General features: G+C 41.2%; 1 long non-coding RNA gene across 1 annotated transcript; it reads left to right on the top strand.

Annotated features, from left to right (window-relative positions):
• The first annotated feature begins 545 nt into the window (after positions 1 to 545).
• On the top strand, positions 546 to 2,629 carry LOC122458136. The gene is made up of 3 exons (XR_006278017.1): positions 546 to 1,102; positions 2,131 to 2,195; positions 2,390 to 2,629. It is a non-coding gene; the product is annotated as an uncharacterized LOC122458136 (long non-coding RNA).
• The last annotated feature ends 8,559 nt before the right edge of the window (positions 2,630 to 11,188 follow it).

Below are 11,188 nucleotides of genomic sequence, written 5' to 3'. Positions count from 1 at the left end.
GCCACTAGAGTGGCACAGAGCAAGTGGGATAAGGCTGAGGATTTTGCTGAGTGAGTGTAGCCTTCTTCTCCAGCCTCACTGCCTGTTTCCCCATTAGAAATGAAATCCCATTGAGGGAGGAATAGCATATGTAGTTCTTACAGGATGTCACTGCAGCTTTTCTGTTTAAGTTCTAGATATCAAGGTGACTGGCAGATTAAAAAATAGAGAGACACTGTACTTGGGGCAAATCAGTGCTTTTGGATGTGTGCATTTTGGGGTTTCCTTCTGAATTTGTAAGGGTGAATTCTTTCTTATTACAAGTCAGATCTGTTATGTATATGATTTCTGTTCCTTAGCCATTGTCTGTGATAATCAATATTAAACAAGCTGGATGGCATTTCTCAGGCTCAAGATGCTCCTGTCTCCTGCCTTGTTTCCCCTCATCACTCTGTAGCATACTGCATCAGAAAGCCGAGCAATGTTAGGATGGAGCTTATACTGAATGTGAGTTGGGCAAAGACCTTTGGGATGGGGTAGTCTTCCATCAAGGGCAGTAGCACCTAGTGGTCAGCCTACCCCTTCCATTTAGCATGGCCCTTTGAGTGTTTGAAAGGCCCAATAGGAGGATATAGAGAGACCGAAGAGAGGCAGAGATCATGAAGAAGCAGCCCTGGGAATGAATACTGCTTGGAGAAGGAATCCTGTTACTGTACCTTCAAGAGCCTTGTAGTGGGGGTGGAGCAAGGTTCTCTCACTCAACCAATTAGGAAGTTGTTGGGAGAAGAGGGCTAGCACAAAGGCTGCCTACTTCTTCACACTAGGGTAGCCACTAACAGGAGAAGGCTGGCCTGCTGAATGCAAGAGATTGGAAGGCTAATTGGGAAGGGTATACAGCTGAAGGGATCTTGCAGCTGATTAACCCAAGGTTTGAGACACAAACTTCAGCTCAAAGAGAGGGAACTTGTACTTGAAGAATAAGACTGACTGACCTAAAGCAAGAGATCTGAAACAATTGCTAGCACAACAATCCAGCTGCTGCAGGGAAGAGCTGAGACTGGCTTTTAGGAAGTGCCTCTGTAGCTGGCCCCAGGAGAAGCCATGAGGAACCATAAAAGTTCAGGTGGGTGCACCAGAGACTGCAGATCTTGTGAAAATGCTGATGATAAATCTGAGTCTATGAATGAAGTAAAAATAGGAGCAGCCCAGGGAAAATGGTGGAGGAATTGAAAGAGTGGTCCTTAGCTGCCTAAACAAGCTCCATGGACAGGAATCCAAAGGAGACGATTGGGCTGGGTTCCCCTATTGTCTTCCCCCACACCAGCTGGGGAAGCACAGGTGTCAAGAACAAAAGAAGCCAAGGACAGCAAGTGCCAGAAAAAGGCAGGGAGATGGGTTTGAAGGCCATTAGATTGTGTTTCCTATTTTTCTGGACTCTTTTGTTAACCCCTGGAAGGGGAATGGACTGAGCAGGGACCTGGCCAGAGGGCTAGGCCATGTCCAGCAGCAGTCCATTGTGTCACCAGAACAACTGAAGGAGGCGCTAAGCTGAGAGAACCCCAGCAACACTGCACCTGAACTCGAAGAGGCACTCAGAAGTGACAGGTGCAATTACAACCTGGTTCTATCATTCCTACTCTTACTGGGTTGTACCTTTTGTCAGCACCCACAATAAAAGAAGATGTTCAGAACAGCTCAGCTCCCAATTAGGCACCAAAATAAGTGGACAGATTTCCAAGAATGGTCTCAACACATTGAGATCTGAGCCTCTTTTTTTTTTTTTTTTTAAAAAGCTGGTCGTAAGTTTCACAGTGGAAGCTGTCAGGTGCTATGTTCTTTTGAAAGCCTGGCCCTTGTTTGGGTGTTTAAATGGGAGCTGAGCTCTCCTTAGACTCCAGCTGCAGTTATGAGTGCTGAACATGTGAAAATCCATCTGGCCCATAATATTTGATAACACAACTGATTTTTGTTTGTTAGATTAACCCTAGTTACCCCTCTAACTTGTCATTATTAGTCAGCTGCCTGCTTGTTGTCATCATAGTTGAAATTGGCCCTTAGGAGGGACTTGAATGCTGGTAGGGTATCGTGTTTTGGACCAGCTCAGGAAGGATGATCCCAGCATAAAATAAATGTGATCAATATTTGTCATAGGTTCATGTCAGACATGTGGGGAAAGGGAGCTGGATCTTGCCTTGAATGATGCTTTCTCCAAGATGGTGAGTTATTTTACCCCCACCATCCTTCTACATGTATACAGCAGTAACTTTGTTAATCAGCTCTATAAATGTTTTGCTTTTCTATTAAAATGTTGAATATAAATATTTTAAAAGTATGACACCATTATTCTCCCTTTATCCTTATGTGGGTGTGTCTTAGAGTTCTCTGTGCATATTTTCTCCACTTGACCTAGATCAATATCACCTAGAAGGAGTCTGAGCTAATCTGTGATGGCACATCAAATAGAACCCAGCAGTAGTGTGAACAGTCTGCTGTATGCTTGGACTATAGAAATTATACATGCAGGCAGATGGTTCTCCTGAACTTACAGAAGCATTGATGTTCCTTGTCTAAACTCTCCCCTCCCTGAAACCGTACCATTCATTGATGGTCACGTCACAGCTCAGCTAGGCTGGATATTATGCTGGAGGAAGGTAGGGTTGTCAGGTGTCCAGTTTTCGACCAGAATGCCCGGTCGAAAAGGGACCCTGGCGGCTCCAGTCAGCACAGCTGATTGGACCGTTAAAAGTTCAATTGGTTGCAGCGGCCAGCTCTATGTGGCTCCCGGAAGTGGCTGGCATGTCCCTCTGGCTCCTAGGTGCTAGGGCGGCTAGCGAGACTCCGTGCAATACCCCCACCCCAAGGGTCGACTCTGCTGCTCCCATTGGCCGGGAACCACAATTGATGGGAGTTGCAGGGACGGTGTATGTGGATGGGATCAGCACACAGAGCCCCCCGGCTGCCCCTGCACCTAGGAGCCAGAGAGATGTGCCAGCTGCTTCCGGGAGCCACCTGAGGTAAGTGTTGTCTGGAGTCTGCACCCCAAGCCCCCTCCCTTGCTCCAACCACCTGTCCCAACCTTGAGCCACTTCTCGCACCCAAACTCCCTCCCAGAGCCTGCACCCCCTCCCACACTCCAACCCCTGGCTCCAGCTCTGAGCCCCCTTCTGCACCCCAAACCCCTCATCCCTGGCCCCACTCTGGAGCCCATACCCCCTCCCACGCCCCAATCCCCTGCCCCAGCCTACAGCCCCCTCTCAAACTCTGAACCCCTTGGTCCCACACTGCAGCCCAGAGCTCCCTCCTGCACCCAGCCCTCTGCGCCAGCCCAGTGAAAGTGGGGGAGAGCAAGGGATGGAGGGAGGAGGGATGGAGTGAGTGGGGAGCGGAGCCACAGGGCAGGGGTGGGGCAAGAGTGTTCGATTTTCTGCAATCAGAAAATTGGCAACCCTGGGGGGTCCTTGTTTTGCATCTTTTCACTGCATGCCCTTTTTTATGTGTTTAAGGATGATTTGGAATGGCAAATAGCTATTTCTTTCTAACATGACTAGGGGGCTGGGTGCAGCCAACAATTACAGTATCACAAAGAAAGAGGGTGGAAGGTCAGTATCTCTCCTGGAAACCATAAATCCTCCCACCTTGTTATAAACGCATACAATCTCTCTCTCTCTCTCTGTCTCGCTCCTGCCCCTCCCCAGCCTCTCTTACACAAAATTTAACAGGTTATTCACCCTCATTTTTTTTAACGTTATTATTTTAGTTGAAGACGTGCATAATGTGCCCTATTTATTGTACAGAAGTTGTGGTTCACGTTGTAAAGAGTGTTGTGTTCATATTTTGATTGCATTCATGCTTCCCCTGGCTTGTATTTTAAAAAGTTCAGATACAAAATTTTAATATTCTTAAGAAAAAAAAAAAAGGAAGGGGAGGGGAAAGAACAAAATGCCAGTGGTCTCTCATGTTACTAGGAATGGGCTCTTGTTTCTGGGCTAACAGTGTAACTATTTCTGAACTCTTTATTGATGGCACCCAGAGATAATTAATTTTCATGCAGCTTTCCATGCATATTCCTCAATGACTGTTTTGTCTGGTATCATTGTTACCCAAAGGGTTGTGTGAGGTTTAGATACCATAGAAAGTGAAGTATACAAAACTGTGGGTGTTTCCCCAGAACCTTGTTGGGAACTGGCATTAGAGAACAAGCTGCTAATAACTCCTAGGTGATATTGAACTAGGTCAAATATTTATATTCAATGTTTTAATATAGCAAGACATTTGATAGAGCTGAGCTACAGTGGATCAGCCATCTCCCGCTATTGCTGAACATGGACTTTTTGGGTAACTTTCATCTATGCTGCAGCTTTCACTGCAGGATCTCAAGATGTTTTGGTCAGGCATTTTTTATCTATATGAATTATGCTTCCGATCCTAGCATGGCACCATATTTAGGGGAGTACTCTGTCCTTGATGTACATTCAAAATGTACATTTATATTAATGCAAGTTTTATGTGGACAAATCATGGGGAGGATAGATCACGCAGGGTGAAATTCCCATCCCTTAATGCTCCTATGTGGAATCTGAATAAGTGGACCTTGTGCAGGGGAAGGGGCAGGGTTAATGTGGTGCCCCCAATAAAGTTGTGGGGCAGCTCCACAGCCTTTCTTCAATACAGCTGCTAAACCTACAATCTCCCTGCAGCAATCTATTGGCTTTCAGAGCCATTATTTAGCCTATAGTGTCTACTTGGTTTTGTTTCTTATATATCATCACTGACAGCAATTAAACAAAGTTAGTAGAGAAGACACATGTTGTCTCTCCTAGGGATTTACTAGATCTGGCTGAAGGAAAAATGTTTAATTTATTCTTCAAATGGTGGGGAAAATCTTCACAATCAATTAGGGATTATGAAACCAGCTTTAGCTATTACATATGATGTACATGATATGAATTCTTAGTATGGAATAACCATGTTTTGGAGAGTTAGACATAGATTGTGGAAATAAGTTCTTGGTTTAGTTTCAATAGTTTAAAATTACATCTAATATATAATATATCTTGTTTCCTTGTATTATTACTCTACGTACTAAAATGTAAGCCTAACTTTTTTTTTTAAAAAAAAGCCCACATTAGAGACAAATTCTTAGCTCTCCAAACTTTTTTTTTTACTTCAGTAGAGATAAAGAAATAAATTAAAGAACTGAGGTAAATGGGACCCTTTGTACAATACAAGGACAATTTTTGGCCCTTCCTATGCTTCTGCCTTTAACCTGCAGATTTTATGATTAACTTTTTGGAGCAAATTATTGCACTGAATCAAATTTGGAGTTGTTAAACTAATGATACCCTACAATTAATCTTGGCATTTACAGTTTACAAAACTCCAAACACATTTTTTTTTGTACACACTACTGAGGAATGTTACATAAAATTAAGCACCAAGTAATGATTTAATTTGTGGTTAATTAATAATACACAGATGATCACACTGCTGGAAAGTCTTTCTCTTGGGACAGTAAGAGAGATACAGGCAAATGAGAATTTGAAACTAACAGGCTATGAGCTAGACATTTAAGAGGGAAAAGTCAGATGTACACCATCAGTATTTCTGCTTACTTTACCACACAAGCCTCGTGGAAGGATTTTATCAGGAGAAGCCATCCTGCATGACCTTTTGTGTTTCTTAGATTACTTGAAAGTTATTTTTGACTCCTTGCCCAGAGCAGGGATTTTACAAAAACTGAAAGGGGCCCTAGCTTAAGTTCCCACAATGGTCTAGACTCCCACACTATAATATGAACTACTGCATTTCACAAGCTACTGTAAAATTTCTTGGCAATTGGTGATAAACAGGCATGCCTTATGCGGAAACCTTTCTTCCTTTTTTTCTTCTCTGTTCCTTTTTTTTTTTTTTATAAACAAAAAATAAAATTCCAGACTTAATCCAGAATGAAATCAAACACTGTCACCATGTAGAAATAAAAAGGGTTAGTAATATAATTTGGATATGATGCATAAGAGCTAGATTGTGCCTTTAGGCTCGGCCAAGATGGAATGAATAGGTGGCACACAACTGTTCCACCTCAAAACAACAACAGAAAGGAATTCTGAGTCATAAGCGCTGCATTCTCCCTGTTCCTTACCGCCCACTTCCTCACAGGGGAGAATATTTGGAAAGTTGGACTGCTTTCTACACCAGATGCAGGTTATCTGATACTACTACACATCACTCTAGTATCAAACTCTAAGGATACTACACTGCAGGTGAGAGTCCCAGTTCAAGAAGACATACTCACTCTAGCTCTCATTGAGATGCACACTAAAAACAGTAGTGCAGCTCTGGTAGCATGGGCAGTAGCTGGTAGCAGGAGAGCCTAGCTGTCCTGAGTACAAACACATCTAAACCCTGTGGGTACATTTGCAGTATTGGCTCAGGCTACCCACCCATGGCTACACTATGATGTTAATCCAGTAGCTCAATTACTTTAATATGCTGACTCAATGAAAGCTAGTATGGGTATGTCTTTTAGTTGGGAATCACACCCCAGCTCCAAGTGTAGACATATCCTATGATAGACCCAGAACCAGGATCCAAAAAGGCCGAACAAGAGGGTGAGGGGAAGCAATACTCCCCCTTATTGCTTTGCTTGATTGAGTAAGACTTTGTCTAAACTAGAGACCTTACAGTGGCACAGCGGCACCTCTGTAAGGTCTCCGATGTAGCTGCCCTATGCTCTCCCATGGGCATAATTAAATCCCCCCAACAAGCATCTCCTGCTGACCTAGTGCTGTCCATGCTATTTGTCTCTTTTTTCCCTGTTCATTTTGTGTGTCTTCTATTTCTCTACACTACATTCCCCCCCCTCCTCCCCCCAATTTCTTTCTTGCTCCCTTCTATTTGGGTTTCTCCTCTCTCCCCTAGTAGCTGCACTCCCGGTTCCCCTGAATACTATGATGTTTGGCAGGGGAGCTAAGCTGAGTACCAGACTGTAGAGGCAGCCATTATCATATGAGATGCTCTGGAAGTGGCTACATTAGGGAATGCCAGAGAAACAGGCCGGGGTGAAGTGGGGGTTGAAGGGATTAGATTTCAAATAAATATCTGGATGATTCAACCAAGAAAAATATTACCCCTTGAAAAAATAAAAAATGCAAAGTGCTGAAAGGCTAATGAAGTCACTAACTTTACTTGTATGTATCTTTTTGGATAAGATTTTTTTTTTTAAAGTGAGGTACCTTTTCAAGCAGTCTAGCCCCATTTTCTGCTAAAGTACATGCAGCACTAATAGCACTAAACCCTGACATCCTTATTCTGTATTTCTTTTTCAATTCTATGATGCCCAAAATATTCAGATTATGAGAGATTTTGTGGGTTAATAATTTTATATCACTGTAAATTGTTGTTTTTAGCAATATTAGCTATTGCCCATTTGTTTAAGATCATAATGGTTTTCTTCTAATTTGGTTTTGCCAACTAGTACATTTTTTTTGAGGTGTGAAAAAAGCCATTTGGCTCATGAAGGCTCATTCGCTTTATTAATAAACATGTACCATCCACAATCTCATTGTACTTGGTGCATTAAGACAGTCTCTTATTTTGTGGTAATACAGAACTGATTTTTTCAGTATGTAAAAGGCTTTGTATTGTCACTCTTTTCCTTTGAATTTCTAGTTAGTGGGGTTGAGTAGATGTAAGAAAGCAGCAGCTGGCTCTTAACACTCGAAAGTGTAATTAGAAGAATTGATTTGACAAAGTATAAGGATTGGCTAAAGCCTGCAAGGTTGCTCATCTTAGAATGTGCCACTGCTGAGTCACCTGTAGGGTTGGACCAACAGTGTATGGTGCCTTTATAGGAGATGCAGATCACAGTGCCTGGTCTGAGTAGCTGAGCTAACGCAGCGGAGGTGTGCAGAGCAGGAATTATCCTCACTCATTCCATGGAATGGCTGCAAAGTCATTCTGGAATGGCTGAATGCAGCATGTTTACTCAGTCTCTCCTCACCCCCATGTTGGGGGTGGGATTGAGGAGCCACACAATAGGAGATCATTTGTCCCTGTTCTCTCCTTTCCATGTGAGCATACTGTGTAGGAAATGTCACAAACAGGATGTACAACCTGTTGATGGTTCTACCAAATCGTCCTCCCCCTTGCCCACACACCTTTCACAGTGAAACCTTGCCATTCTGATGCACATGGGCCTTAGTGCAGAATTCTATAATTTCATTCTATCTTGTCCAGATTTATTTTGTACTGTTCTAAGTACTTATTCAGCAGTTCTACTGAATGTCTTTAAATCATGTTAACAACATTATCTATTATGTACTACACCATATTTTTCAAAGTCTCATGGTCCCATTTCAGTTCTATTTCTTGTATGTTGGTATTAATTATTTTTGTCACTACTATCTGTGTATGTCAATAATACATTAGATTTTCCATATGTCAGTTCTTCAGCCAGTCAAAGCACCCTGTCTTACTAGTTCTTAATCTTTTTTTCACTCATCAGCCACTTTTTTTTTTTTCCGGCAGCCAAAATTCAAAACTAGAGATCTGCTGAGAGGTGGTGTTTAGATCCAGATTTGGGGTTCAAGGTTGAATCAGGGCTAAGGTTGGTTTTGGAACTGATAGTGTAAGTAGAATTTTGATAGCATGAAGAGCTTGTGCTGGTATTCTGCATAGGGTGAATTATTAAATGCACTGTCACTACTTGCTTTTTTTCTATAACCTTCTCAAAACTTGAGTCTGTTCTGCTCTAAATATAATCTGACAGTATGTATCTTATTATTATACTTAGCAAACTGTAAATAACTAATCCAAAAAATCCATCTTGCTAGTATGTTTCTATGAAACCTCTGACTTTAACCTGGAAGACTTATTTATGGTAGGGTTTCCACTATCAGAACTTTCTAATGGCTATGTGATTTTTAATAACATGAAATTTAGACATCTGCTTTTTTTTTTGTTTTTTTTTAAAACATGTCCATTTAATTTCCTTATGTCATGCTGTGTGATAAGCTACAAGATAATATGTTGCAAGTAATAAGTCAATGTTTCAAAAGCAATAGATGCATTGTGCATCCAAATATACAAGGCTATTTTTAATTATCTGCATACCGTTAAGTCCAGGATAATTCAATGTCCACATCTGTACTTCACCTCTACTTATTTCCATTACCTTGCATATTATAGATGTCAAATTGATGGGCCTGCAGTTCCCTAGAGTGGCCATTATAAATATCAGTATTACAGTGAAATGCTTCCAGTCTTCTGGAACCTCATTTGAACTAAGCAAGTTCTCTATAATGATCATTAATGATGTATTGCTTGCATATAAATGTTGGATATTAATCTTTTGTATATTTACACTATTCTGTCAGAGGTTTGTTCATCCCTCTAATACACAGCTAATCAATGACTGAAACAGTATTGTGCTTATGAGAACTCTGCATGTATATTTAGTGAAGTACTATTTTTATTTGTAGCTCTTTTGGTGGTGAGCCTTTTCAAAATTCTAACTCTCTCCAGTTGAATGAACTGTAATGTCCTTTAAAACCAAACTTTGAAAATGCACTGAATAAATTAAGATATACTCATAAAATAAAAATATTTGCCGATTTTTATATACATTTGCTGATTATGTGAACTCCCCTTTGCACTTGTTGTTCACGAACATTTGAGTGATTGAATCACAAAAACCCAAATGTTCATGGAGTGTTAATTGCAAAGTTATATAATCTGATGATGATTCATGTTTCAAATTAAAATGCAAAAGTGCTTCTCTAGTCATCCATTGAAGGAACAGAAAAAAACTTAATGTGACTTTTCTGACCAATTATGACTAAACAGTGCAGCTTAACTAACAAGCCCTGAATTCTTGCAGTGATTATTCATGATTTACAGAATTTTAAAAAGGCGTATGTGGAGGTGAGAGGAGAGAGAATGAATAATAAATATATTTGAAGAAATGAACTGCTTATCGACATTCCAAGAGTGGAGAAAAAAGAGGCTAAATTAGTTGAGACAGTCCTAAAATTAGGGGCAGGAGTTTTGTCATGCTCCTGGTGGAATAGGTTAGAGGTGATTTTTGTCCTGTGTGGATTTTTTTAAGTGTGTATTTGCACTGGAATGAGGCAAGTATAAAGCTTTGTCTGAGGTTATGATGAGTGTCCATTTCAGTCTTTTCAGGTGTTGCCAGCTCTTATGATTTTATCACCAGTCTCATGATATTTAGGGTTTTCTTCAAGCTCCAGATCCTAAAGGCTTGTGAATCAATGAGTATGTAAAATTTTATTTTGAAATAAAGTCAATTTCTAGCCCTAATGGTCATGGAGAAAAGTTTGGAAAAGCAGCCCAAGTGTCCCTTACGGGCTCAAATCAGATAAACATTTTTGAAGTATTGTATTTTAAGTCAATCTTTTGTGTGTGGCATGACTCTTTTTGGTGTGGTCTAACTCATGATGGTAAGAGTGCTTGGATTTGGCAGTAGTGAGTCCAACTAAGTTTTCTCCATATTCCAAAACTGATGACTCTACTTTGCCTTGGACTGAAGGGAAGTAGGCTCCTCCTACCATGAAAAAGGTGGCCTGTTAGAAACTTGTAACTGATATCAAAGAAGCAAGGAACAGTGTGTGTACTGCAAGTGAAATTTTTCAATCACACCTAAGGCCCAGCTCCTCGGAATGTACAACGAAAAGGAGTACTTGTGGCACCTTAGAGACTAACAAATTTATTTGAGCATAAGCTTTCGTGAGCTACAGCTCACTTCATCGGATGCATTCAGTGGAAAATACAGTGGGGAGATTTTTACACACACACACACACACACACACACACACACACACACACACACACACACACACACACACACACACAGAGAGAACATGAAACAATAGCCACACTCTATTACAGACCTGAGAGTGGCTATCCTTCAACAAAAAAACTTCAAAAACAGACTCCAATGAGAGACTGCTGAATTGTACCCAGTTTGCAAATTAATTCCAACTAACTTAGGCTTGAATAGAGACTGGGAGTGGATGGGTCATTACACAAAGTAAAACTATTTCTCCTTCCCCCCCACCTCCCACTGTTCCTCTGACGTTCTTGTCAACTGCTGGAAATGGCCCACCTTGATTATCACCACAAAAGGTTTTCTTCTTCTCCCCCCCCCGCATCCTGCTGGTAATAGCTCATCTTAAGTGATCACTCTCCTTAC

This window comes from Dermochelys coriacea, chromosome 11 (genome assembly GCF_009764565.3).
Source record: "Dermochelys coriacea isolate rDerCor1 chromosome 11, rDerCor1.pri.v4, whole genome shotgun sequence".
NCBI classification, from domain to species: Eukaryota; Metazoa; Chordata; order Testudines; family Dermochelyidae; genus Dermochelys; species Dermochelys coriacea.
The sequence above is the reverse complement of the archived record's forward strand: the minus strand, read 5'-3'. Positions and strand labels throughout refer to the sequence as shown.